Here is a 26,282-nt window from a genome sequence, read left to right as displayed (position 1 = left end):
AGGGTGGAGAACATTCTTTGGGACTCTTATTCTGCAAAACAGACACAGTGACTGTAACTCTGCTGTGCGGTATGATGTGGAACACGGCCTGCTCAGCTTTGTGCATTTTCCCTGTAGTCCGGTGTGTTTCATGTTCCGTGTAAACGTGAAAGTTGTCCTGTTTCGATCAAAGGGTGAAATCATTTAGCAAAGCAAGAATCGAAATTGCAGTAATGTCAAGCAGCTCATGGTAATTTGACCAAATCATAACCGATCGCATGTTCTCACGCACTCACAGATACATTTGTAGTTGAAAAGATTCTGAGAAGATAGACTCAGCTTACCATTGATAGTTGTCTGGATTGATGGGCTATCATTATCTGCTGCGAAATTGATATTGTAGACGGGCACATCCCAGCAGTTGTGCGAGTCGGAGAGGGATCATGGAACCCTTTTCACGTGGCTTTGCATCGGTTGTTATGCAGGAGCACAATTGGAAGTGCAAGAAAATGGGGCAGCGCGGCTGGCTGGTAGTGTGGCCGAGCGGTCTAAGCCGCTGGATTAAGGCTCCAGTCTCGACAGAGGCGTGGGTTCGAATCCCACCGCTGCCATTTCTGCTGATCGTTTCCAACGACGCAGTTTGTTAAAATGCTGTTTCGACTCCTGCTGCATTTCTGTTGAAAACCGAAGAAAATTGGGTTTGCTTCCTGGGCAATTAACTGTGGTGTGGGAAAGTGCCGACTTTTCCGATGTCTGTGCTGTCATGATCGTGTTCGCCTCCCGCGTGGAAAATCGCAAACAGCTCTGCTGTCCCAGGCAAGTTGAGCGTTTACTGGAACCGAATGGCGACTGTGATTTCATTGCTGTTGTGAAACAAAGTCCTGCGGTGGCACGACTCTTCGTTATTTTGTTTTATGGCCAATGGGAAAATCGTTCCAATGAATTGCGATGTCACATGTTATTGAATTTCTCCCATTTCCTTCATTTCCGTCCTGCGGACATCGGAAGGGAAAGGTAATCTAATCGAGTCTGTGATTGGTGAAATTCACTTTTTCATGGCCCATTCTTATTGTGTTCTTTCTTTCTCTCTTTTCAGCATTGTCTGGGAAGTGGTGGTGCACTCAGGCTCCAGTATGTTTGAAAGAGCAGTTTGGAATTGCCCTGTTGTTAGTTGTGAGATTACTTTATGACTCATGCCCCCGGCCTGTCTCACATTTTGCATTCATGCTCGCTGCGTCTGAAAATGCATTTGGTTTGCCAGTTTTGTTTGTGTTCCGTGTTAAATGCTTTCTGTTTTGCGATTCGCTCAATACCTTACGAATTAACAGGGTTTCTGAGGTAACTTGCAGCTGCAAAAATCCTCAACTGAGAATCTGGGAAAATTTCCCGGAGTATGGTCAGTCGGAGCAAAAGTAAGGAAGTCGTTCGTTTCTGCAGTGTCTTACAACGCTACCTTTCCCGTGAGCAGTCGAACAGACGAAATGATTGTGCCACAGACTGCGACGGCAAGCTCCGCTAAAAAGTAATCCTTTACAGCCGGTGTAAGCAACACAATGTTATTGGCGCACACCGCGTGGAAACAGATACTTCGGTGTATCTCGTCCATGCTCACCACATAGCCAAAATTAAAGAAGTCCCATTAAACAACGAGCGATTGGAAACAGAAAGGTGAAAGGTAAAATGGCTTCAACTTTCAGTGCTGGGTGCCACTGAGCCTTAGCAGTAGCGACTGCGCCTTGTTTCTGTAGTGTAGTGGTCATCGCGTTCGCCTTACGCGCGAAAGGTCCCCAGTTCGAAACTGGGCAGAAACTGCTTTGTTCTTCAACTGCAGCATTTTACATGGATAGGAGCGGAGTTTTCTTGCTTGCTTTCCCATCTGCAAACCTGCCTTCGAATTTACTTGAACAAATCTGCTCTCGTAGTGAAATGTAATGCAACTCCATTTAATTACTGTGCAAAGCATTGTAAAGTTTTTCTCCAACCTGATTGTGATCATATGCCATTCTGTTTGAGAGTGTAGTTACCGCCTTCTGATCCTTCCACGAAAAGCAGTACCGCACTTGCATTCCTTGCGCAGGCGGCCCGTTTCCAAGACAGGGAAGAAGCTGATGCGCTGGTGTCACAGCGCACCGCGGATTCCTGAACAAGTCTGTCTGTCAAATGTACCCCCAAAGTCGTCTATGAAGGACATCATTTGGAAGCTGTCTGTCGTTATTTAACGTGCGAGAGTTGTTACCAGAGGTCCTGAATCATGTTTTGGAGCAGTTCGCACGTTAGTGGCTCATTCAACCAGCAACAGCAATGAAAGAAATTACACTCTCAGAGGAACCTCTGGACCTGTGCTTTGATAGCGTCGCTAGTATTAAGGTGCGCCCCGAGATCTAACCACATTGGAACTGAAACGGAGGAATCGACAGAGAGGCTACAGAATGACATCGCATCCATTTGGTTTTCTTTAAATCACTGACGAGCAGGAAAATGTAAACTGGGAGGGCGAGTGGAGAAGTGAGGCAGTTGTAGCTCTGGTGAAATTCCTTCTTTGTGATTCACTCAGCAACCAGAGACGTGTGAAGGTGACTCAGGCGTGAGAGCTCTTCACATCGAGAACAAAAAAGCACTCAAGGGCACTTAGCACCTCTTCCGGAGTGGGGGTGGGGTGAGCTAATTACCTTTTGACTTCTGTTACTATGTTCAGAAACTGCCTTTTAGATTGATGTGAACAGAAACTGCATTTCTAATAAGCACCGTGGAGTTTAGCAAAATTTATTGAGTCGCTTCTCGTCGACTCAGTTGGTATCCCTGTGGCTCATATCCAGGTGTGAACATCTCTGCAGCGAATTGCACGGGTAAGGCAAAAAGGCAAGGAAAGTGGCATCTCGAACCGGCTCCGAGGTCAGAGCATCCTCACAATGTGATCTGTCGTTCTCGGATTGTAATGCTACCTCCGGTTTTAGGGTGGAGAACATTCTTTGGGACTCTTATTCTGCAAAACAGACACAGTGACTGTAACTCTGCTGTGCGGTATGATGTGGAACACGGCCTGCTCAGCTTTGTGCATTTTCCCTGTAGTCCGGTGTGTTTCATGTTCCGTGTAAACGTGAAAGTTGTCCTGTTTCGATCAAAGGGTGAAATCATTTAGCAAAGCAAGAATCGAAATTGCAGTAATGTCAAGCAGCTCATGGTAATTTGACCAAATCATAACCGATCGCATGTTCTCACGCACTCACAGATACATTTGTAGTTGAAAAGATTCTGAGAAGATAGACTCAGCTTACCATTGATAGTTGTCTGGATTGATGGGCTATCATTATCTGCTGCGAAATTGATATTGTAGACGGGCACATCCCAGCAGTTGTGCGAGTCGGAGAGGGATCATGGAACCCTTTTCACGTGGCTTTGCATCGGTTGTTATGCAGGAGCACAATTGGAAGTGCAAGAAAATGGGGCAGCGCGGCTGGCTGGTAGTGTGGCCGAGCGGTCTAAACCGCTGGATTAAGGCTCCAGTCTCGACAGAGGCGTGGGTTCGAATCCCACCGCTGCCATTTCTGCTGATCGTTTCCAACGACGCAGTTTGTTAAAATGCTGTTTCGACTCCTGCTGCATTTCTGTTGAAAACCGAAGAAAATTGGGTTTGCTTCCTGGACAATTAACTGTGGTGTGGGAAAGTGCCGACTTTTCCGATGTCTGTGCTGTCATGATCGTGTTCGCCTCCCGCGTGGAAAATCGCAAACAGCTCTGCTGTCCCAGGCAAGTTGAGCGTTTACTGGAACCGAATGGCGACTGTGATTTCATTGCTGTTGTGAAACAAAGTCCTGCGGTGGCACGACTCGTCGTTATTTTGTTTTATGGCCAATGGGAAAATCGTTCCAATGAATTGCGATGTCACATGTTATTGAATTTCTCCCATTTCCTTCATTTCCGTCCTGCGGACATCGGAAGGGAAAGGTAATCTAATCGAGTCTGTGATTGGTGAAATTCACTTTTTCATGGCCCATTCTTATTGTGTTCTTTCTTTCTCTCTTTTCAGCATTGTCTGGGAAGTGGTGGTGCACTCAGGCTCCAGTATGTTTGAAAGAGCAGTTTGGAATTGCCCTGTTGTTAGTTGTGAGATTACTTTATGACTCATGCCCCCGGCCTGTCTCACATTTTGCATTCATGCTCGCTGCGTCTGAAAATGCATTTGGTTTGCCAGTTTTGTTTGTGTTCCGTGTTAAATGCTTTCTGTTTTGCGATTCGCTCAATACCTTACGAATTAACAGGGTTTCTGAGGTAACTTGCAGCTGCAAAAATCCTCAACTGAGAATCTGGGAAAATTTCCCGGAGTATGGTCAGTCGGAGCAAAAGTAAGGAAGTCGTTCGTTTCTGCAGTGTCTTACAACGCTACCTTTCCCGTGAGCAGTCGAACAGACGAAATGATTGTGCCACAGACTGCGACGGCAAGCTCCGCTAAAAAGTAATCCTTTACAGCCGGTGTAAGCAACACAATGTTATTGGCGCACACCGCGTGGAAACAGATACTTCGGTGTATCTCGTCCATGCTCACCACATAGCCAAAATTAAAGAAGTCCCATGAAACAACGAGCGATTGGAAACAGAAAGGTGAAAGGTAAAATGGCTTCAACTTTCAGTGCTGGGTGCCACTGAGCCTTAGCAGTAGCGACTGCGCCTTGTTTCTGTAGTGTAGTGGTCATCACGTTCGCCTTACGCGCGAAAGGTCCCCAGTTCGAAACTGGGCAGAAACTGCTTTGTTCTTCAACTGCGGCATTTTACATGGATAGGAGCGGAGTTTTCTTGCTTGCTTTCCCATCTGCAAACCTGCCTTCGAATTTACTTGAACAAATCTGCTCTCGTAGTGAAATGTAATGCAACTCCATTTAATTACTGTGCAAAGCATTGTAAAGTTTTTCTCCAACCTGATTGTGATCATATGCCATTCTGTTTGAGAGTGTAGTTACCGCCTTCTGATCCTTCCACGAAAAGCAGTACCGCACTTGCATTCCTTGCGCAGGCGGCCCGTTTCCAAGACAGGGAAGAAGCTGATGCGCTGGTGTCACAGCGCACCGCGGATTCCTGAACAAGTCTGTCTGTCAAATGTACCCCCAAAGTCGTCTATGAAGGACATCATTTGGAAGCTGTCTGTCGTTATTTAACGTGCGAGAGTTGTTACCAGAGGTCCTGAATCATGTTTTGGAGCAGTTCGCACGTTAGTGGCTCATTCAACCAGCAACAGCAATGAAAGAAATTACACTCTCAGAGGAACCTCTGGACCTGTGCTTTGATAGCGTCGCTAGTATTAAGGTGCGCCCCGAGATCTAACCACATTGGAACTGAAACGGAGGAATCGACAGAGAGGCTACAGAATGACATCGCATCCATTTGGTTTTCTTTAAATCACTGACGAGCAGGAAAATGTAAACTGGGAGGGCGAGTGGAGAAGTGAGGCAGTTGTAGCTCTGGTGAAATTCCTTCTTTGTGATTCACTCAGCAACCAGAGACGTGTGAAGGTGACTCAGGCGTGAGAGCTCTTCACATCGAGAACAAAAAAGCACTCAAGGGCACTTAGCACCTCTTCCGGGGTGGGGGTGGGGTGAGCTAATTACCTTTTGACTTCTGTTACTATGTTCAGAAACTGCCTTTTAGATTGATGTGAACAGAAACTGCATTTCTAATAAGCACCGTGGAGTTTAGCAAAATTTATTGAGTCGCTTCTCGTCGACTCAGTTGGTATCCCTGTGGCTCATATCCAGGTGTGAACATCTCTGCAGCGAATTGCACGGGTAAGGCAAAAAGGCAAGGAAAGTGGCATCTCGAACCGGCTCCGAGGTCAGAGCATCCTCACAATGTGATCTGTCGTTCTCGGATTGTAATGCTACCTCCGGTTTTAGGGTGGAGAACATTCTTTGGGACTCTTATTCTGCAAAACAGACACAGTGACTGTAACTCTGCTGTGCGGTACGATGTGGAACACGGCCTGCTCAGCTTTGTGCATTTTCCCTGTAGTCCGGTGTGTTTCATGTTCCGTGTAAACGTGAAAGTTGTCCTGTTTCGATCAAAGGGTGAAATCATTTAGCAAAGCAAGAATCGAAATTGCAGTAATGTCAAGCAGCTCATGGTAATTTGACCAAATCATAACCGATCGCATGTTCTCACGCACTCACAGATACATTTGTAGTTGAAAAGATTCTGAGAAGATAGACTCAGCTTACCATTGATAGTTGTCTGGATTGATGGGCTATCATTATCTGCTGCGAAATTGATATTGTAGACGGGCACATCCCAGCAGTTGTGCGAGTCGGAGAGGGATCATGGAACCCTTTTCACGTGGCTTTGCATCGGTTGTTATGCAGGAGCACAATTGGAAGTGCAAGAAAATGGGGCAGCGCGGCTGGCTGGTAGTGTGGCCGAGCGGTCTAAACCGCTGGATTAAGGCTCCAGTCTCGACAGAGGCGTGGGTTCGAATCCCACCGCTGCCATTTCTGCTGATCGTTTCCAACGACGCAGTTTGTTAAAATGCTGTTTCGACTCCTGCTGCATTTCTGTTGAAAACCGAAGAAAATTGGGTTTGCTTCCTGGACAATTAACTGTGGTGTGGGAAAGTGCCGACTTTTCCGATGTCTGTGCTGTCATGATCGTGTTCGCCTCCCGCGTGGAAAATCGCAAACAGCTCTGCTGTCCCAGGCAAGTTGAGCGTTTACTGGAACCGAATGGCGACTGTGATTTCATTGCTGTTGTGAAACAAAGTCCTGCGGTGGCACGACTCGTCGTTATTTTGTTTTATGGCCAATGGGAAAATCGTTCCAATGAATTGCGATGTCACATGTTATTGAATTTCTCCCATTTCCTTCATTTCCGTCCTGCGGACATCGGAAGGGAAAGGTAATCTAATCGAGTCTGTGATTGGTGAAATTCACTTTTTCATGGCCCATTCTTATTGTGTTCTTTCTTTCTCTCTTTTCAGCATTGTCTGGGAAGTGGTGGTGCACTCAGGCTCCAGTATGTTTGAAAGAGCAGTTTGGAATTGCCCTGTTGTTAGTTGTGAGATTACTTTATGACTCATGCCCCCGGCCTGTCTCACATTTTGCATTCATGCTCGCTGCGTCTGAAAATGCATTTGGTTTGCCAGTTCCGTGTTAAATGCTTTCTGTTTTGCGATTCGCTCAATACCTTACGAATTAACAGGGTTTCTGAGGTAACTTGCAGCTGCAAAAATCCTCAACTGAGAATCTGGGAAAATTTCCCGGAGTATGGTCAGTCGGAGCAAAAGTAAGGAAGTCGTTCGTTTCTGCAGTGTCTTACAACGCTACCTTTCCCGTGAGCAGTCGAACAGACGAAATGATTGTGCCACAGACTGCGACGGCAAGCTCCGCTAAAAAGTAATCCTTTACAGCCGGTGTAAGCAACACAATGTTATTGGCGCACACCGCGTGGAAACAGATACTTCGGTGTATCTCGTCCATGCTCACCACATAGCCAAAATTAAAGAAGTCCCATTAAACAACGAGCGATTGGAAACAGAAAGGTGAAAGGTAAAATGGCTTCAACTTTCAGTGCTGGGTGCCACTGAGCCTTAGCAGTAGCGACTGCGCCTTGTTTCTGTAGTGTAGTGGTCATCACGTTCGCCTTACGCGCGAAAGGTCCCCAGTTCGAAACTGGGCAGAAACTGCTTTGTTCTTCAACTGCGGCATTTTACATGGATAGGAGCGGAGTTTTCTTGCTTGCTTTCCCATCTGCAAACCTGCCTTCGAATTTACTTGAACAAATCTGCTCTCGTAGTGAAATGTAATGCAACTCCATTTAATTACTGTGCAAAGCATTGTAAAGTTTTTCTCCAACCTGATTGTGATCATATGCCATTCTGTTTGAGAGTGTAGTTACCGCCTTCTGATCCTTCCACGAAAAGCAGTACCGCACTTGCATTCCTTGCGCAGGCGGCCCGTTTCCAAGACAGGGAAGAAGCTGATGCGCTGGTGTCACAGCGCACCGCGGATTCCTGAACAAGTCTGTCTGTCAAATGTACCCCCAAAGTCGTCTATGAAGGACATCATTTGGAAGCTGTCTGTCGTTATTTAACGTGCGAGAGTTGTTACCAGAGGTCCTGAATCATGTTTTGGAGCAGTTCGCACGTTAGTGGCTCATTCAACCAGCAACAGCAATGAAAGAAATTACACTCTCAGAGGAACCTCTGGACCTGTGCTTTGATAGCGTCGCTAGTATTAAGGTGCGCCCCGAGATCTAACCACATTGGAACTGAAACGGAGGAATCGACAGAGAGGCTACAGAATGACATCGCATCCATTTGGTTTTCTTTAAATCACTGACGAGCAGGAAAATGTAAACTGGGAGGGCGAGTGGAGAAGTGAGGCAGTTGTAGCTCTGGTGAAATTCCTTCTTTGTGATTCACTCAGCAACCAGAGACGTGTGAAGGTGACTCAGGCGTGAGAGCTCTTCACATCGAGAACAAAAAAGCACTCAAGGGCACTTAGCACCTCTTCCGGAGTGGGGGTGGGGTGAGCTAATTACCTTTTGACTTCTGTTACTATGTTCAGAAACTGCCTTTTAGATTGATGTGAACAGAAACTGCATTTCTAATAAGCACCGTGGAGTTTAGCAAAATTTATTGAGTCGCTTCTCGTCGACTCAGTTGGTATCCCTGTGGCTCATATCCAGGTGTGAACATCTCTGCAGCGAATTGCACGGGTAAGGCAAAAAGGCAAGGAAAGTGGCATCTCGAACCGGCTCCGAGGTCAGAGCATCCTCACAATGTGATCTGTCGTTCTCGGATTGTAATGCTACCTCCGGTTTTAGGGTGGAGAACATTCTTTGAGACTCTTATTCTGCAAAACAGACACAGTGACTGTAACTCTGCTGTGCGGTATGATGTGGAACACGGCCTGCTCAGCTTTGTGCATTTTCCCTGTAGTCCGGTGTGTTTCATGTTCCGTGTAAACGTGAAAGTTGTCCTGTTTCGATCAAAGGGTGAAATCATTTAGCAAAGCAAGAATCGAAATTGCAGTAATGTCAAGCAGCTCATGGTAATTTGACCAAATCATAACCGATCGCATGTTCTCACGCACTCACAGATACATTTGTAGTTGAAAAGATTCTGAGAAGATAGACTCAGCTTACCATTGATAGTTGTCTGGATTGATGGGCTATCATTATCTGCTGCGAAATTGATATTGTAGACGGGCACATCCCAGCAGTTGTGCGAGTCGGAGAGGGATCATGGAACCCTTTTCACGTGGCTTTGCATCGGTTGTTATGCAGGAGCACAATTGGAAGTGCAAGAAAATGGGGCAGCGCGGCTGGCTGGTAGTGTGGCCGAGCGGTCTAAACCGCTGGATTAAGGCTCCAGTCTCGACAGAGGCGTGGGTTCGAATCCCACCGCTGCCATTTCTGCTGATCGTTTCCAACGACGCAGTTTGTTAAAATGCTGTTTCGACTCCTGCTGCATTTCTGTTGAAAACCGAAGAAAATTGGGTTTGCTTCCTGGACAATTAACTGTGGTGTGGGAAAGTGCCGACTTTTCCGATGTCTGTGCTGTCATGATCGTGTTCGCCTCCCGCGTGGAAAATCGCAAACAGCTCTGCTGTCCCAGGCAAGTTGAGCGTTTACTGGAACCGAATGGCGACTGTGATTTCATTGCTGTTGTGAAACAAAGTCCTGCGGTGGCACGACTCGTCGTTATTTTGTTTTATGGCCAATGGGAAAATCGTTCCAATGAATTGCGATGTCACATGTTATTGAATTTCTCCCATTTCCTTCATTTCCGTCCTGCGGACATCGGAAGGGAAAGGTAATCTAATCGAGTCTGTGATTGGTGAAATTCACTTTTTCATGGCCCATTCTTATTGTGTTCTTTCTTTCCCTCTTTTCAGCATTGTCTGGGAAGTGGTGGTGCACTCAGGCTCCAGTATGTTTGAAAGAGCAGTTTGGAATTGCCCTGTTGTTAGTTGTGAGATTACTTTATGACTCATGCCCCCGGCCTGTCTCACATTTTGCATTCATGCTCGCTGCGTCTGAAAATGCATTTGGTTTGCCAGTTCCGTGTTAAATGCTTTCTGTTTTGCGATTCGCTCAATACCTTACGAATTAACAGGGTTTCTGAGGTAACTTGCAGCTGCAAAAATCCTCAACTGAGAATCTGGGAAAATTTCCCGGAGTATGGTCAGTCGGAGCAAAAGTAAGGAAGTCGTTCGTTTCTGCAGTGTCTTACAACGCTACCTTTCCCGTGAGCAGTCGAACAGACGAAATGATTGTGCCACAGACTGCGACGGCAAGCTCCGCTAAAAAGTAATCCTTTACAGCCGGTGTAAGCAACACAATGTTATTGGCGCACACCGCGTGGAAACAGATACTTCGGTGTATCTCGTCCATGCTCACCACATAGCCAAAATTAAAGAAGTCCCATTAAACAACGAGCGATTGGAAACAGAAAGGTGAAAGGTAAAATGGCTTCAACTTTCAGTGCTGGGTGCCACTGAGCCTTAGCAGTAGCGACTGCGCCTTGTTTCTGTAGTGTAGTGGTCATCACGTTCGCCTTACGCGCGAAAGGTCCCCAGTTCGAAACTGGGCAGAAACTGCTTTGTTCTTCAACTGCGGCATTTTACATGGATAGGAGCGGAGTTTTCTTGCTTGCTTTCCCATCTGCAAACCTGCCTTCGAATTTACTTGAACAAATCTGCTCTCGTAGTGAAATGTAATGCAACTCCATTTAATTACTGTGCAAAGCATTGTAAAGTTTTTCTCCAACCTGATTGTGATCATATGCCATTCTGTTTGAGAGTGTAGTTACCGCCTTCTGATCCTTCCACGAAAAGCAGTACCGCACTTGCATTCCTTGCGCAGGCGGCCCGTTTCCAAGACAGGGAAGAAGCTGATGCGCTGGTGTCACAGCGCACCGCGGATTCCTGAACAAGTCTGTCTGTCAAATGTACCCCCAAAGTCGTCTATGAAGGACATCATTTGGAAGCTGTCTGTCGTTATTTAACGTGCGAGAGTTGTTACCAGAGGTCCTGAATCATGTTTTGGAGCAGTTCGCACGTTAGTGGCTCATTCAACCAGCAACAGCAATGAAAGAAATTACACTCTCAGAGGAACCTCTGGACCTGTGCTTTGATAGCGTCGCTAGTATTAAGGTGCGCCCCGAGATCTAACCACATTGGAACTGAAACGGAGGAATCGACAGAGAGGCTACAGAATGACATCGCATCCATTTGGTTTTCTTTAAATCACTGACGAGCAGGAAAATGTAAACTGGGAGGGCGAGTGGAGAAGTGAGGCAGTTGTAGCTCTGGTGAAATTCCTTCTTTGTGATTCACTCAGCAACCAGAGACGTGTGAAGGTGACTCAGGCGTGAGAGCTCTTCACATCGAGAACAAAAAAGCACTCAAGGGCACTTAGCACCTCTTCCGGAGTGGGGGTGGGGTGAGCTAATTACCTTTTGACTTCTGTTACTATGTTCAGAAACTGCCTTTTAGATTGATGTGAACAGAAACTGCATTTCTAATAAGCACCGTGGAGTTTAGCAAAATTTATTGAGTCGCTTCTCGTCGACTCAGTTGGTATCCCTGTGGCTCATATCCAGGTGTGAACATCTCTGCAGCGAATTGCACGGGTAAGGCAAAAAGGCAAGGAAAGTGGCATCTCGAACCGGCTCCGAGGTCAGAGCATCCTCACAATGTGATCTGTCGTTCTCGGATTGTAATGCTACCTCCGGTTTTAGGGTGGAGAACATTCTTTGAGACTCTTATTCTGCAAAACAGACACAGTGACTGTAACTCTGCTGTGCGGTATGATGTGGAACACGGCCTGCTCAGCTTTGTGCATTTTCCCTGTAGTCCGGTGTGTTTCATGTTCCGTGTAAACGTGAAAGTTGTCCTGTTTCGATCAAAGGGTGAAATCATTTAGCAAAGCAAGAATCGAAATTGCAGTAATGTCAAGCAGCTCATGGTAATTTGACCAAATCATAACCGATCGCATGTTCTCACGCACTCACAGATACATTTGTAGTTGAAAAGATTCTGAGAAGATAGACTCAGCTTACCATTGATAGTTGTCTGGATTGATGGGCTATCATTATCTGCTGCGAAATTGATATTGTAGACGGGCACATCCCAGCAGTTGTGCGAGTCGGAGAGGGATCATGGAACCCTTTTCACGTGGCTTTGCATCGGTTGTTATGCAGGAGCACAATTGGAAGTGCAAGAAAATGGGGCAGCGCGGCTGGCTGGTAGTGTGGCCGAGCGGTCTAAACCGCTGGATTAAGGCTCCAGTCTCGACAGAGGCGTGGGTTCGAATCCCACCGCTGCCATTTCTGCTGATCGTTTCCAACGACGCAGTTTGTTAAAATGCTGTTTCGACTCCTGCTGCATTTCTGTTGAAAACCGAAGAAAATTGGGTTTGCTTCCTGGACAATTAACTGTGGTGTGGGAAAGTGCCGACTTTTCCGATGTCTGTGCTGTCATGATCGTGTTCGCCTCCCGCGTGGAAAATCGCAAACAGCTCTGCTGTCCCAGGCAAGTTGAGCGTTTACTGGAACCGAATGGCGACTGTGATTTCATTGCTGTTGTGAAACAAAGTCCTGCGGTGGCACGACTCGTCGTTATTTTGTTTTATGGCCAATGGGAAAATCGTTCCAATGAATTGCGATGTCACATGTTATTGAATTTCTCCCATTTCCTTCATTTCCGTCCTGCGGACATCGGAAGGGAAAGGTAATCTAATCGAGTCTGTGATTGGTGAAATTCACTTTTTCATGGCCCATTCTTATTGTGTTCTTTCTTTCCCTCTTTTCAGCATTGTCTGGGAAGTGGTGGTGCACTCAGGCTCCAGTATGTTTGAAAGAGCAGTTTGGAATTGCCCTGTTGTTAGTTGTGAGATTACTTTATGACTCATGCCCCCGGCCTGTCTCACATTTTGCATTCATGCTCGCTGCGTCTGAAAATGCATTTGGTTTGCCAGTTCCGTGTTAAATGCTTTCTGTTTTGCGATTCGCTCAATACCTTACGAATTAACAGGGTTTCTGAGGTAACTTGCAGCTGCAAAAATCCTCAACTGAGAATCTGGGAAAATTTCCCGGAGTATGGTCAGTCGGAGCAAAAGTAAGGAAGTCGTTCGTTTCTGCAGTGTCTTACAACGCTACCTTTCCCGTGAGCAGTCGAACAGACGAAATGATTGTGCCACAGACTGCGACGGCAAGCTCCGCTAAAAAGTAATCCTTTACAGCCGGTGTAAGCAACACAATGTTATTGGCGCACACCGCGTGGAAACAGATACTTCGGTGTATCTCGTCCATGCTCACCACATAGCCAAAATTAAAGAAGTCCCATTAAACAACGAGCGATTGGAAACAGAAAGGTGAAAGGTAAAATGGCTTCAACTTTCAGTGCTGGGTGCCACTGAGCCTTAGCAGTAGCGACTGCGCCTTGTTTCTGTAGTGTAGTGGTCATCACGTTCGCCTTACGCGCGAAAGGTCCCCAGTTCGAAACTGGGCAGAAACTGCTTTGTTCTTCAACTGCGGCATTTTACATGGATAGGAGCGGAGTTTTCTTGCTTGCTTTCCCATCTGCAAACCTGCCTTCGAATTTACTTGAACAAATCTGCTCTCGTAGTGAAATGTAATGCAACTCCATTTAATTACTGTGCAAAGCATTGTAAAGTTTTTCTCCAACCTGATTGTGATCATATGCCATTCTGTTTGAGAGTGTAGTTACCGCCTTCTGATCCTTCCACGAAAAGCAGTACCGCACTTGCATTCCTTGCGCAGGCGGCCCGTTTCCAAGACAGGGAAGAAGCTGATGCGCTGGTGTCACAGCGCACCGCGGATTCCTGAACAAGTCTGTCTGTCAAATGTACCCCCAAAGTCGTCTATGAAGGACATCATTTGGAAGCTGTCTGTCGTTATTTAACGTGCGAGAGTTGTTACCAGAGGTCCTGAATCATGTTTTGGAGCAGTTCGCACGTTAGTGGCTCATTCAACCAGCAACAGCAATGAAAGAAATTACACTCTCAGAGGAACCTCTGGACCTGTGCTTTGATAGCGTCGCTAGTATTAAGGTGCGCCCCGAGATCTAACCACATTGGAACTGAAACGGAGGAATCGACAGAGAGGCTACAGAATGACATCGCATCCATTTGGTTTTCTTTAAATCACTGACGAGCAGGAAAATGTAAACTGGGAGGGCGAGTGGAGAAGTGAGGCAGTTGTAGCTCTGGTGAAATTCCTTCTTTGTGATTCACTCAGCAACCAGAGACGTGTGAAGGTGACTCAGGCGTGAGAGCTCTTCACATCGAGAACAAAAAAGCACTCAAGGGCACTTAGCACCTCTTCCGGGGTGGGGGTGGGGTGAGCTAATTACCTTTTGACTTCTGTTACTATGTTCAGAAACTGCCTTTTAGATTGATGTGAACAGAAACTGCATTTCTAATAAGCACCGTGGAGTTTAGCAAAATTTATTGAGTCGCTTCTCGTCGAATCAGTTGGTATCCCTGTGGCTCATATCCAGGTGTGAACATCTCTGCAGCGAATTGCACGGGTAAGGCAAAAAGGCAAGGAAAGTGGCATCTCGAACCGGCTCCGAGGTCAGAGCATCCTCACAATGTGATCTGTCGTTCTCGGATTGTAATGCTACCTCCGGTTTTAGGGTGGAGAACATTCTTTGGGACTCTTATTCTGCAAAACAGACACAGTGACTGAAACTCTGCTGTGCGGTACGATGTGGAACACGGCCTGCTCAGCTTTGTGCATTTTCCCTGTAGTCCGGTGTGTTTCATGTTCCGTGTAAACGTGAAAGTTGTCCTGTTTCGATCAAAGGGTGAAATCATTTAGCAAAGCAAGAATCGAAATTGCAGTAATGTCAAGCAGCTCATGGTAATTTGACCAAATCATAACCGATCGCATGTTCTCACGCACTCACAGATACATTTGTAGTTGAAAAGATTCTGAGAAGATAGACTCAGCTTACCATTGATAGTTGTCTGGATTGATGGGCTATCATTATCTGCTGCGAAATTGATATTGTAGACGGGCACATCCCAGCAGTTGTGCGAGTCGGAGAGGGATCATGGAACCCTTTTCACGTGGCTTTGCATCGGTTGTTATGCAGGAGCACAATTGGAAGTGCAAGAAAATGGGGCAGCGCGGCTGGCTGGTAGTGTGGCCGAGCGGTCTAAACCGCTGGATTAAGGCTCCAGTCTCGACAGAGGCGTGGGTTCGAATCCCACCGCTGCCATTTCTGCTGATCGTTTCCAACGACGCAGTTTGTTAAAATGCTGTTTCGACTCCTGCTGCATTTCTGTTGAAAACCGAAGAAAATTGGGTTTGCTTCCTGGACAATTAACTGTGGTGTGGGAAAGTGCCGACTTTTCCGATGTCTGTGCTGTCATGATCGTGTTCGCCTCCCGCGTGGAAAATCGCAAACAGCTCTGCTGTCCCAGGCAAGTTGAGCGTTTACTGGAACCGAATGGCGACTGTGATTTCATTGCTGTTGTGAAACAAAGTCCTGCGGTGGCACGACTCGTCGTTATTTTGTTTTATGGCCAATGGGAAAATCGTTCCAATGAATTGCGATGTCACATGTTATTGAATTTCTCCCATTTCCTTCATTTCCGTCCTGCGGACATCGGAAGGGAAAGGTAATCTAATCGAGTCTGTGATTGGTGAAATTCACTTTTTCATGGCCCATTCTTATTGTGTTCTTTCTTTCTCTCTTTTCAGCATTGTCTGGGAAGTGGTGGTGCACTCAGGCTCCAGTATGTTTGAAAGAGCAGTTTGGAATTGCCCTGTTGTTAGTTGTGAGATTACTTTATGACTCATGCCCCCGGCCTGTCTCACATTTTGCATTCATGCTCGCTGCGTCTGAAAATGCATTTGGTTTGCCAGTTTTGTTTGTGTTCCGTGTTAAATGCTTTCTGTTTTGCGATTCGCTCAATACCTTACGAATTAACAGGGTTTCTGAGGTAACTTGCAGCTGCAAAAATCCTCAACTGAGAATCTGGGAAAATTTCCCGGAGTATGGTCAGTCGGAGCAAAAGTAAGGAAGTCGTTCGTTTCTGCAGTGTCTTACAACGCTACCTTTCCCGTGAGCAGTCGAACAGACGAAATGATTGTGCCACAGACTGCGACGGCAAGCTCCGCTAAAAAGTAATCCTTTACAGCCGGTGTAAGCAACACAATGTTATTGGCGCACACCGCGTGGAAACAGATATTTCGGTGTATCTCGTCCATGCTCACCACATAGCCAAAATTAAAGAAGTCCCATTAAACAACGAGCGATTGGAAACAGAAAGGTGAAAGGTAAAATGGCTTCAACTTTCAGTGCTGGGTGCCACTGAGCCTTAGCAGTAGCGACTGCGCCTTGTTTCTGTAGTGTAGTGGTCATCACGTTCGCCTTACGCGCGAAAGGTCCCCAGTTCGAAACTGGGCAGAAACTGCTTTGTTCTTCAACTGCAGCATTTTACATGGATAGGAGCGGAGTTTTCTTGCTTGCTTTCCCATCTGCAAACCTGCCTTCGAATTTACTTGAACAAATCTGCTCTCGTAGTGAAATGTAATGCAACTCCATTTAATTACTGTGCAAAGCATTGTAAAGTTTTTCTCCAACCTGATTGTGATCATATGCCATTCTGTTTGAGAGTGTAGTTACCGCCTTCTGATCCTTCCACGAAAAGCAGTACCGCACTTGCATTCCTTGCGCAGGCGGCCCGTTTCCAAGACAGGGAAGAAGCTGATGCGCTGGTGTCACAGCGCACCGCGGATTCCTGAACAAGTCTGTCTGTCAAATGTACCCCCAAAGTCGTCTATGAAGGACATCATTTGGAAGCTGTCTGTCGTTATTTAACGTGCGAGAGTTGTTACCAGAGGTCCTGAATCATGTTTTGGAGCAGTTCGCACGTTAGTGGCTCATTCAACCAGCAACAGCAATGAAAGAAATTACACTCTCAGAGGAACCTCTGGACCTGTGCTTTGATAGCGTCGCTAGTATTAAGGTGCGCCCCGAGATCTAACCACATTGGAACTGAAACGGAGGAATCGACAGAGAGGCTACAGAATGACATCGCATCCATTTGGTTTTCTTTAAATCACTGACGAGCAGGAAAATGTAAACTGGGAGGGCGAGTGGAGAAGTGAGGCAGTTGTAGCTCTGGTGAAATTCCTTCTTTGTGATTCACTCAGCAACCAGAGACGTGTGAAGGTGACTCAGGCGTGAGAGCTCTTCACATCGAGAACAAAAAAGCACTCAAGGGCACTTAGCACCTCTTCCGGAGTGGGGGTGGGGTGAGCTAATTACCTTTTGACTTCTGTTACTATGTTCAGAAACTGCCTTTTAGATTGATGTGAACAGAAACTGCATTTCTAATAAGCACCGTGGAGTTTAGCAAAATTTATTGAGTCGCTTCTCGTCGACTCAGTTGGTATCCCTGTGGCTCATATCCAGGTGTGAACATCTCTGCAGCGAATTGCACGGGTAAGGCAAAAAGGCAAGGAAAGTGGCATCTCGAACCGGCTCCGAGGTCAGAGCATCCTCACAATGTGATCTGTCGTTCTCGGATTGTAATGCTACCTCCGGTTTTAGGGTGGAGAACATTCTTTGGGACTCTTATTCTGCAAAACAGACACAGTGACTGTAACTCTGCTGTGCGGTACGATGTGGAACACGGCCTGCTCAGCTTTGTGCATTTTCCCTGTAGTCCGGTGTGTTTCATGTTCCGTGTAAACGTGAAAGTTGTCCTGTTTCGATCAAAGGGTGAAATCATTTAGCAAAGCAAGAATCGAAATTGCAGTAATGTCAAGCAGCTCATGGTAATTTGACCAAATCATAACCGATCGCATGTTCTCACGCACTCACAGATACATTTGTAGTTGAAAAGATTCTGAGAAGATAGACTCAGCTTACCATTGATAGTTGTCTGGATTGATGGGCTATCATTATCTGCTGCGAAATTGATATTGTAGACGGGCACATCCCAGCAGTTGTGCGAGTCGGAGAGGGATCATGGAACCCTTTTCACGTGGCTTTGCATCGGTTGTTATGCAGGAGCACAATTGGAAGTGCAAGAAAATGGGGCAGCGCGGCTGGCTGGTAGTGTGGCCGAGCGGTCTAAACCGCTGGATTAAGGCTCCAGTCTCGACAGAGGCGTGGGTTCGAATCCCACCGCTGCCATTTCTGCTGATCGTTTCCAACGACGCAGTTTGTTAAAATGCTGTTTCGACTCCTGCTGCATTTCTGTTGAAAACCGAAGAAAATTGGGTTTGCTTCCTGGACAATTAACTGTGGTGTGGGAAAGTGCCGACTTTTCCGATGTCTGTGCTGTCATGATCGTGTTCGCCTCCCGCGTGGAAAATCGCAAACAGCTCTGCTGTCCAGGCAAGTTGAGCGTTTACTGGAACCGAATGGCGACTGTGATTTCATTGCTGTTGTGAAACAAAGTCCTGCGGTGGCACGACTCGTCGTTATTTTGTTTTCTGGCCAATGGGAAAATCGTTCCAATGAATTGCGATGTCACATGTTATTGAATTTCTCCCATTTCCTTCATTTCCGTCCTGCGGACATCGGAAGGGAAAGGTAATCTAATCGAGTCTGTGATTGGTGAAATTCACTTTTTCATGGCCCATTCTTATTGTGTTCTTTCTTTCTCTCTTTTCAGCATTGTCTGGGAAGTGGTGGTGCACTCAGGCTCCAGTATGTTTGAAAGAGCAGTTTGGAATTGCCCTGTTGTTAGTTGTGAGATTACTTTATGACTCATGCCCCCGGCCTGTCTCACATTTTGCATTCATGCTCGCTGCGTCTGAAAATGCATTTGGTTTGCCAGTTTTGTTTGTGTTCCGTGTTAAATGCTTTCTGTTTTGCGATTCGCTCAATACCTTACGAATTAACAGGGTTTCTGAGGTAACTTGCAGCTGCAAAAATCCTCAACTGAGAATCTGGGAAAATTTCCCGGAGTATGGTCAGTCGGAGCAAAAGTAAGGAAGTCGTTCGTTTCTGCAGTGTCTTACAACGCTACCTTTCCCGTGAGCAGTCGAACAGACGAAATGATTGTGCCACAGACTGCGACGGCAAGCTCCGCTAAAAAGTAATCCTTTACAGCCGGTGTAAGCAACACAATGTTATTGGCGCACACCGCGTGGAAACAGATACTTCGGTGTATCTCGTCCATGCTCACCACATAGCCAAAATTAAAGAAGTCCCATTAAACAACGAGCGATTGGAAACAGAAAGGTGAAAGGTAAAATGGCTTCAACTTTCAGTGCTGGGTGCCACTGAGCCTTAGCAGTAGCGACTGCGCCTTGTTTCTGTAGTGTAGTGGTCATCACGTTCGCCTTACGCGCGAAAGGTCCCCAGTTCGAAACTGGGCAGAAACTGCTTTGTTCTTCAACTGCAGCATTTTACATGGATAGGAGCGGAGTTTTCTTGCTTGCTTTCCCATCTGCAAACCTGCCTTCGAATTTACTTGAACAAATCTGCTCTCGTAGTGAAATGTAATGCAACTCCATTTAATTACTGTGCAAAGCATTGTAAAGTTTTTCTCCAACCTGATTGTGATCATATGCCATTCTGTTTGAGAGTGTAGTTACCGCCTTCTGATCCTTCCACGAAAAGCAGTACCGCACTTGCATTCCTTGCGCAGGCGGCCCGTTTCCAAGACAGGGAAGAAGCTGATGCGCTGGTGTCACAGCGCACCGCGGATTCCTGAACAAGTCTGTCTGTCAAATGTACCCCCAAAGTCGTCTATGAAGGACATCATTTGGAAGCTGTCTGTCGTTATTTAACGTGCGAGAGTTGTTACCAGAGGTCCTGAATCATGTTTTGGAGCAGTTCGCACGTTAGTGGCTCATTCAACCAGCAACAGCAATGAAAGAAATTACACTCTCAGAGGAACCTCTGGACCTGTGCTTTGATAGCGTCGCTAGTATTAAGGTGCGCCCCGAGATCTAACCACATTGGAACTGAAACGGAGGAATCGACAGAGAGGCTACAGAATGACATCGCATCCATTTGGTTTTCTTTAAATCACTGACGAGCAGGAAAATGTAAACTGGGAGGGCGAGTGGAGAAGTGAGGCAGTTGTAGCTCTGGTGAAATTCCTTCTTTGTGATTCACTCAGCAACCAGAGACGTGTGAAGGTGACTCAGGCGTGAGAGCTCTTCACATCGAGAACAAAAAAGCACTCAAGGGCACTTAGCACCTCTTCCGGAGTGGGGGTGGGGTGAGCTAATTACCTTTTGACTTCTGTTACTATGTTCAGAAACTGCCTTTTAGATTGATGTGAACAGAAACTGCATTTCTAATAAGCACCGTGGAGTTTAGCAAAATTTATTGAGTCGCTTCTCGTCGACTCAGTTGGTATCCCTGTGGCTCATATCCAGGTGTGAACATCTCTGCAGCGAATTGCACGGGTAAGGCAAAAAGGCAAGGAAAGTGGCATCTCGAACCGGCTCCGAGGTCAGAGCATCCTCACAATGTGATCTGTCGTTCTCGGATTGTAATGCTACCTCCGGTTTTAGGGTGGAGAACATTCTTTGGGACTCTTATTCTGCAAAACAGACACAGTGACTGTAACTCTGCTGTGCGGTATGATGTGGAACACGGCCTGCTCAGCTTTGTGCATTTTCCCTGTAGTCCGGTGTGTTTCATGTTCCGTGTAAACGTGAAAGTTGTCCTGTTTCGATCAAAGGGTGAAATCATTTAGCAAAGCAAGAATCGAAATTGCAGTAATGTCAAGCAGCTCATGGTAATTTGACCAAATCATAACCGATCGCATGTTCTCACGCACTCACAGATACATTTGTAGTTGAAAAGATTCTGAGAAGATAGACTCAGCTTACCATTGATAGTTGTCTGGATTGATGGGCTATCATTATCTGCTGCGAAATTGATATTGTAGACGGGCACATCCCAGCAATTGTGCGAGTCGGAGAGGGATCATGGAACCCTTTTCACGTGGCTTTGCATCGGTTGTTATGCAGGAGCACAATTGGAAGTGCAAGAAAATGGGGCAGCGCGGCGGGCTGGTAGTGTGGCCGAGCGGTCTAAGCCGCTGGATTAAGGCTCCAGTCTCGACAGAGGCGTGGGTTCGAATCCCACCGCTGCCATTTCTGCTGATCGCTTCCAACGACGCAGTTTGTTAAAATGCTGTTTCGACTCCTGCTGCATTTCTGTTGAAAACCGAAGAAAATTGGGTTTGCTTCCTGGGCAATTAACTGTGGTGTGGGAAAGTGCCGACTTTTCCGATGTCTGTGCTGTCATGATCGTGTTCGCCTCCCGCGTGGAAAATCGCAAACAGCTCTGCTGTCCCAGGCAAGTTGAGCGTTTACTGGAACCGAATGGCGACTGTGATTTCATTGCTGTTGTGAAACAAAGTCCTGCGGTGGCACGACTCGTCGTTATTTTGTTTTATGGCCAATGGGAAAATCGTTCCAATGAATTGCGATGTCACATGTTATTGAATTTCTCCCATTTCCTTCATTTCCGTCCTGCGGACATCGGAAGGGAAAGGTAATCTAATCGAGTCTGTGATTGGTGAAATTCACTTTTTCATGGCCCATTCTTATTGTGTTCTTTCTTTCTCTCTTTTCAGCATTGTCTGGGAAGTGGTGGTGCACTCAGGCTCCAGTATGTTTGAAAGAGCAGTTTGGAATTGCCCTGTTGTTAGTTGTGAGATTACTTTATGACTCATGCCCCCGGCCTGTCTCACATTTTGCATTCATGCTCGCTGTGTCTGAAAATGCATTTGGTTTGCCAGTTTTGTTTGTGTTCCGTGTTAAATGCTTTCTGTTTTGCGATTCGCTCAATACCTTACGAATTAACAGGGTTTCTGAGGTAACTTGCAGCTGCAAAAATCCTCAACTGAGAATCTGGGAAAATTTCCCGGAGTATGGTCAGTCGGAGCAAAAGTAAGGAAGTCGTTCGTTTCTGCAGTGTCTTACAACGCTACCTTTCCCGTGAGCAGTCGAACAGACGAAATGATTGTGCCACAGACTGCGACGGCAAGCTCCGCTAAAAAGTAATCCTTTACAGCCGGTGTAAGCAACACAATGTTATTGGCGCACACCGCGTGGAAACAGATACTTCGGTGTATCTCGTCCATGCTCACCACATAGCCAAAATTAAAGAAGTCCCATTAAACAACGAGCGATTGGAAACAGAAAGGTGAAAGGTAAAATGGCTTCAACTTTCAGTGCTGGGTGCCACTGAGCCTTAGCAGTAGCGACTGCGCCTTGTTTCTGTAGTGTAGTGGTCATCACGTTCGCCTTACGCGCGAAAGGTCCCCTGTTCGAAACTGGGCAGAAACTGCTTTGTTCTTCAACTGCAGCATTTTACATGGACAGGAGCGGAGTTTTCTTGCTTGCTTTCCCATCTGCAAACCTGCCTTCGAATTTACTTGAACAAATCTGCTCTCGTAGTGAAATGTAATGCAACTCCATTTAATTACTGTGCAAAGCATTGTAAAGTTTTTCTCCAACCTGATTGTGATCATATGCCATTCTGTTTGAGAGTGTAGTTACCGCCTTCTGATCCTTCCACGAAAAGCAGTACCGCACTTGCATTCCTTGCGCAGGCGGCCCGTTTCCAAGACAGGGAAGAAGCTGATGCGCTGGTGTCACAGCGCACCGCGGATTCCTGAACAAGTCTGTCTGTCAAATGTACCCCCAAAGTCGTCTATGAAGGACATCATTTGGAAGCTGTCTGTCGTTATTTAACGTGCGAGAGTTGTTACCAGAGGTCCTGAATCATGTTTTGGAGCAGTTCGCACGTTAGTGGCTCATTCAACCAGCAACAGCAATGAAAGAAATTACACTCTCAGAGGAACCTCTGGACCTGTGCTTTGATAGCGTCGCTAGTATTAAGGTGCGCCCCGAGATCTAACCACATTGGAACTGAAACGGAGGAATCGACAGAGAGGCTACAGAATGACATCGCATCCATTTGGTTTTCTTTAAATCACTGACGAGCAGGAAAATGTAAACTGGGAGGGCGAGTGGAGAAGTGAGGCAGTTGTAGCTCTGGTGAAATTCCTTCTTTGTGATTCACTCAGCAACCAGAGACGTGTGAAGGTGACTCAGGCGTGAGAGCTCTTCACATCGAGAACAAAAAAGCACTCAAGGGCACTTAGCACCTCTTCCGGAGTGGGGGTGGGGTGAGCTAATTACCTTTTGACTTCTGTTACTATGTTCAGAAACTGCCTTTTAGATTGATGTGAACAGAAACTGCATTTCTAATAAGCACCGTGGAGTTTAGCAAAATTTATTGAGTCGCTTCTCGTCGACTCAGTTGGTATCCCTGTGGCTCATATCCAGGTGTGAACATCTCTGCAGCGAATTGCACGGGTAAGGCAAAAAGGCAAGGAAAGTGGCATCTCGAACCGGCTCCGAGGTCAGAGCATCCTCACAATGTGATCTGTCGTTCTCGGATTGTAATGCTACCTCCGGTTTTAGGGTGGAGAACATTCTTTGGGACTCTTATTCTGCAAAACAGACACAGTGACTGTAACTCTGCTGTGCGGTATGATGTGGAACACGGCCTGCTCAGCTTTGTGCATTTTCCCTGTAGTCCGGTGTGTTTCATGTTCCGTGTAACGTGAAAGTTGTCCTGTTTCGATCAAAGGGTGAAATCATTTAGCAAAGCAAGAATCGAAATTGCAGTAATGTCAAGCAGCTCATGGTAATTTGACCAAATCATAACCGATCGCATGTTCTCACGCACTCACAGATACATTTGTAGTTGAAAAGATTCTGAGAAGATAGACTCAGCTTACCATTGATAGTTGTCTGGATTGATGGGCTATCATTATCTGCTGCGAAATTGATATTGTAGACGGGCACATCCCAGCAATTGTGCGAGTCGGAGAGGGATCATGGAACCCTTTTCACGTGGCTTTGCATCGGTTGTTATGCAGGAGCACAATTGGAAGTGCAAGAAAATGGGGCAGCGCGGCTGGCTGGTAGTGTGGCCGAGCGGTCTAAGCCGCTGGATTAAGGCTCCAGTCTCGACAGAGGCGTGGGTTCGAATCCCACCGCTGCCATTTCTGCTGATCGCTTCCAACGACGCAGTTTGTTAAAATGCTGTTTCGACTCCTGCTGCATTTCTGTTGAAAACCGAAGAAAATTGGGTTTGCTTCCTGGGCAATTAACTGTGGTGTGGGAAAGTGCCGACTTTTCCGATGTCTGTGCTGTCATGATCGTGTTCGCCTCCCGCGTGGAAAATCGCAAACAGCTCTGCTGTCCCAGGCAAGTTGAGCGTTTACTGGAACCGAATGGCGACTGTGATTTCATTGCTGTTGTGAAACAAAGTCCTGCGGTGGCACGACTCGTCGTTATTTTGTTTTCTGGCCAATGGGAAAATCGTTCCAATGAATTGCGATGTCACATGTTATTGAATTTCTCCCATTTCCTTCATTTCCGTCCTGCGGACATCGGAAGGGAAAGGTAATCTAATCGAGTCTGTGATTGGTGAAATTCACTTTTTCATGGCCCATTCTTATTGTGTTCTTTCTTTCTCTCTTTTCAGCATTGTCTGGGAAGTGGTGGTGCACTCAGGCTCCAGTATGTTTGAAAGAGCAGTTTGGAATTGCCCTGTTGTTAGTTGTGAGATTACTTTATGACTCATGCCCCCGGCCTGTCTCACATTTTGCATTCATGCTCGCTGTGTCTGAAAATGCATTTGGTTTGCCAGTTTTGTTTGTGTTCCGTGTTAAATGCTTTCTGTTTTGCGATTCGCTCAATACCTTACGAATTAACAGGGTTTCTGAGGTAACTTGCAGCTGCAAAAATCCTCAACTGAGAATCTGGGAAAATTTCCCGGAGTATGGTCAGTCGGAGCAAAAGTAAGGAAGTCGTTCGTTTCTGCAGTGTCTTACAACGCTACCTTTCCCGTGAGCAGTCGAACAGACGAAATGATTGTGCCACAGACTGCGACGGCAAGCTCCGCTAAAAAGTAATCCTTTACAGCCGGTGTAAGCAACACAATGTTATTGGCGCACACCGCGTGGAAACAGATACTTCGGTGTATCTCGTCCATGCTCACCACATAGCCAAAATTAAAGAAGTCCCATTAAACAACGAGCGATTGGAAACAGAAAGGTGAAAGGTAAAATGGCTTCAACTTTCAGTGCTGGGTGCCACTGAGCCTTAGCAGTAGCGACTGCGCCTTGTTTCTGTAGTGTAGTGGTCATCACGTTCGCCTTACGCGCGAAAGGTCCCCAGTTCGAAACTGGGCAGAAACTGCTTTGTTCTTCAACTGCAGCATTTTACATGGACAGGAGCGGAGTTTTCTTGCTTGCTTTCCCATCTGCAAACCTGCCTTCGAATTTACTTGAACAAATCTGCTCTCGTAGTGAAATGTAATGCAACTCCATTTAATTACTGTGCAAAGCATTGTAAAGTTTTTCTCCAACCTGATTGTGATCATATGCCATTCTGTTTGAGAGTGTAGTTACCGCCTTCTGATCCTTCCACGAAAAGCAGTACCGCACTTGCATTCCTTGCGCAGGCGGCCCGTTTCCAAGACAGGGAAGAAGCTGATGCGCTGGTGTCACAGCGCACCGCGGATTCCTGAACAAGTCTGTCTGTCAAATGTACCCCCAAAGTCGTCTATGAAGGACATCATTTGGAAGCTGTCTGTCGTTATTTAACGTGCGTGAGTTGTTACCAGAGGTCCTGAATCATGTTTTGGAGCAGTTCGCACGTTAGTGGCTCATTCAACCAGCAACAGCAATGAAAGAAATTACACTCTCAGAGGAACCTCTGGACCTGTGCTTTGATAGCGTCGCTAGTATTAAGGTGCGCCCCGAGATCTAACCACATTGGAACTGAAGCGGAGGAATCGACAGAGAGGCTACAGAATGACATCGCATCCATTTGGTTTTCTTTAAATCACTGACGAGCAGGAAAATGTAAACTGGGAGGGCGAGTGGAGAAGTGAGGCAGTTGTAGCTCTGGTGAAATTCCTTCTTTGTGATTCACTCAGCAACCAGAGACGTGTGAAGGTGACTCAGGCGTGAGAGCTCTTCACATCGAGAACAAAAAAGCACTCAAGGGCACTTAGCACCTCTTCCGGAGTGGGGGTGGGGTGAGCTAATTACCTTTTGACTTCTGTTACTATGTTCAGAAACTGCCTTTTAGATTGATGTGAACAGAAACTGCATTTCTAATAAGCACCGTGGAGTTTAGCAAAATTTATTGAGTCGCTTCTCGTCGACTCAGTTGGTATCCCTGTGGCTCATATCCAGGTGTGAACATCTCTGCAGCGAATTGCACGGGTAAGGCAAAAAGGCAAGGAAAGTGGCATCTCGAACCGGCTCCG

At 46.5% G+C, this 26,282-nt stretch overlaps 7 non-coding genes across 7 annotated transcripts; all 7 read left to right on the top strand.

Moving 5' to 3' along the window:
- Positions 1–4,648: 4,648 nt before the first annotated feature.
- Positions 4,649–4,721, top strand: trnav-uac (transfer RNA valine (anticodon UAC)). The gene has a single exon. It is a non-coding gene; the product is annotated as a tRNA-Val (tRNA).
- A 2,847-nt stretch (positions 4,722–7,568) lies between these two features.
- Positions 7,569–7,641, top strand: trnav-uac (transfer RNA valine (anticodon UAC)). The gene has a single exon. It is a non-coding gene; the product is annotated as a tRNA-Val (tRNA).
- Positions 7,642–10,488: 2,847 nt separating this feature from the next.
- On the top strand, positions 10,489–10,561 carry trnav-uac (transfer RNA valine (anticodon UAC)). Its single transcript has one exon. It is a non-coding gene; the product is annotated as a tRNA-Val (tRNA).
- A 2,847-nt stretch (positions 10,562–13,408) lies between these two features.
- On the top strand, positions 13,409–13,481 carry trnav-uac (transfer RNA valine (anticodon UAC)). Its single transcript has one exon. It is a non-coding gene; the product is annotated as a tRNA-Val (tRNA).
- A 2,858-nt stretch (positions 13,482–16,339) lies between these two features.
- Positions 16,340–16,412, top strand: trnav-uac (transfer RNA valine (anticodon UAC)). The gene has a single exon. It is a non-coding gene; the product is annotated as a tRNA-Val (tRNA).
- A 2,857-nt stretch (positions 16,413–19,269) lies between these two features.
- On the top strand, positions 19,270–19,342 carry trnav-uac (transfer RNA valine (anticodon UAC)). The gene has a single exon. It is a non-coding gene; the product is annotated as a tRNA-Val (tRNA).
- A 5,788-nt stretch (positions 19,343–25,130) lies between these two features.
- On the top strand, positions 25,131–25,203 carry trnav-uac (transfer RNA valine (anticodon UAC)). The gene has a single exon. It is a non-coding gene; the product is annotated as a tRNA-Val (tRNA).
- The last annotated feature ends 1,079 nt before the right edge of the window (positions 25,204–26,282 follow it).

Source organism: Chiloscyllium plagiosum, unplaced genomic scaffold (genome assembly GCF_037043375.1).
Source record: "Chiloscyllium plagiosum isolate Xiang-an unplaced genomic scaffold, Cpla_swu_hap1 HiC_scaffold_31, whole genome shotgun sequence".
NCBI classification, from domain to species: domain Eukaryota; kingdom Metazoa; phylum Chordata; class Chondrichthyes; order Orectolobiformes; family Hemiscylliidae; genus Chiloscyllium; species Chiloscyllium plagiosum.
This window is presented reverse-complemented; position numbering and strand designations above follow the sequence as displayed.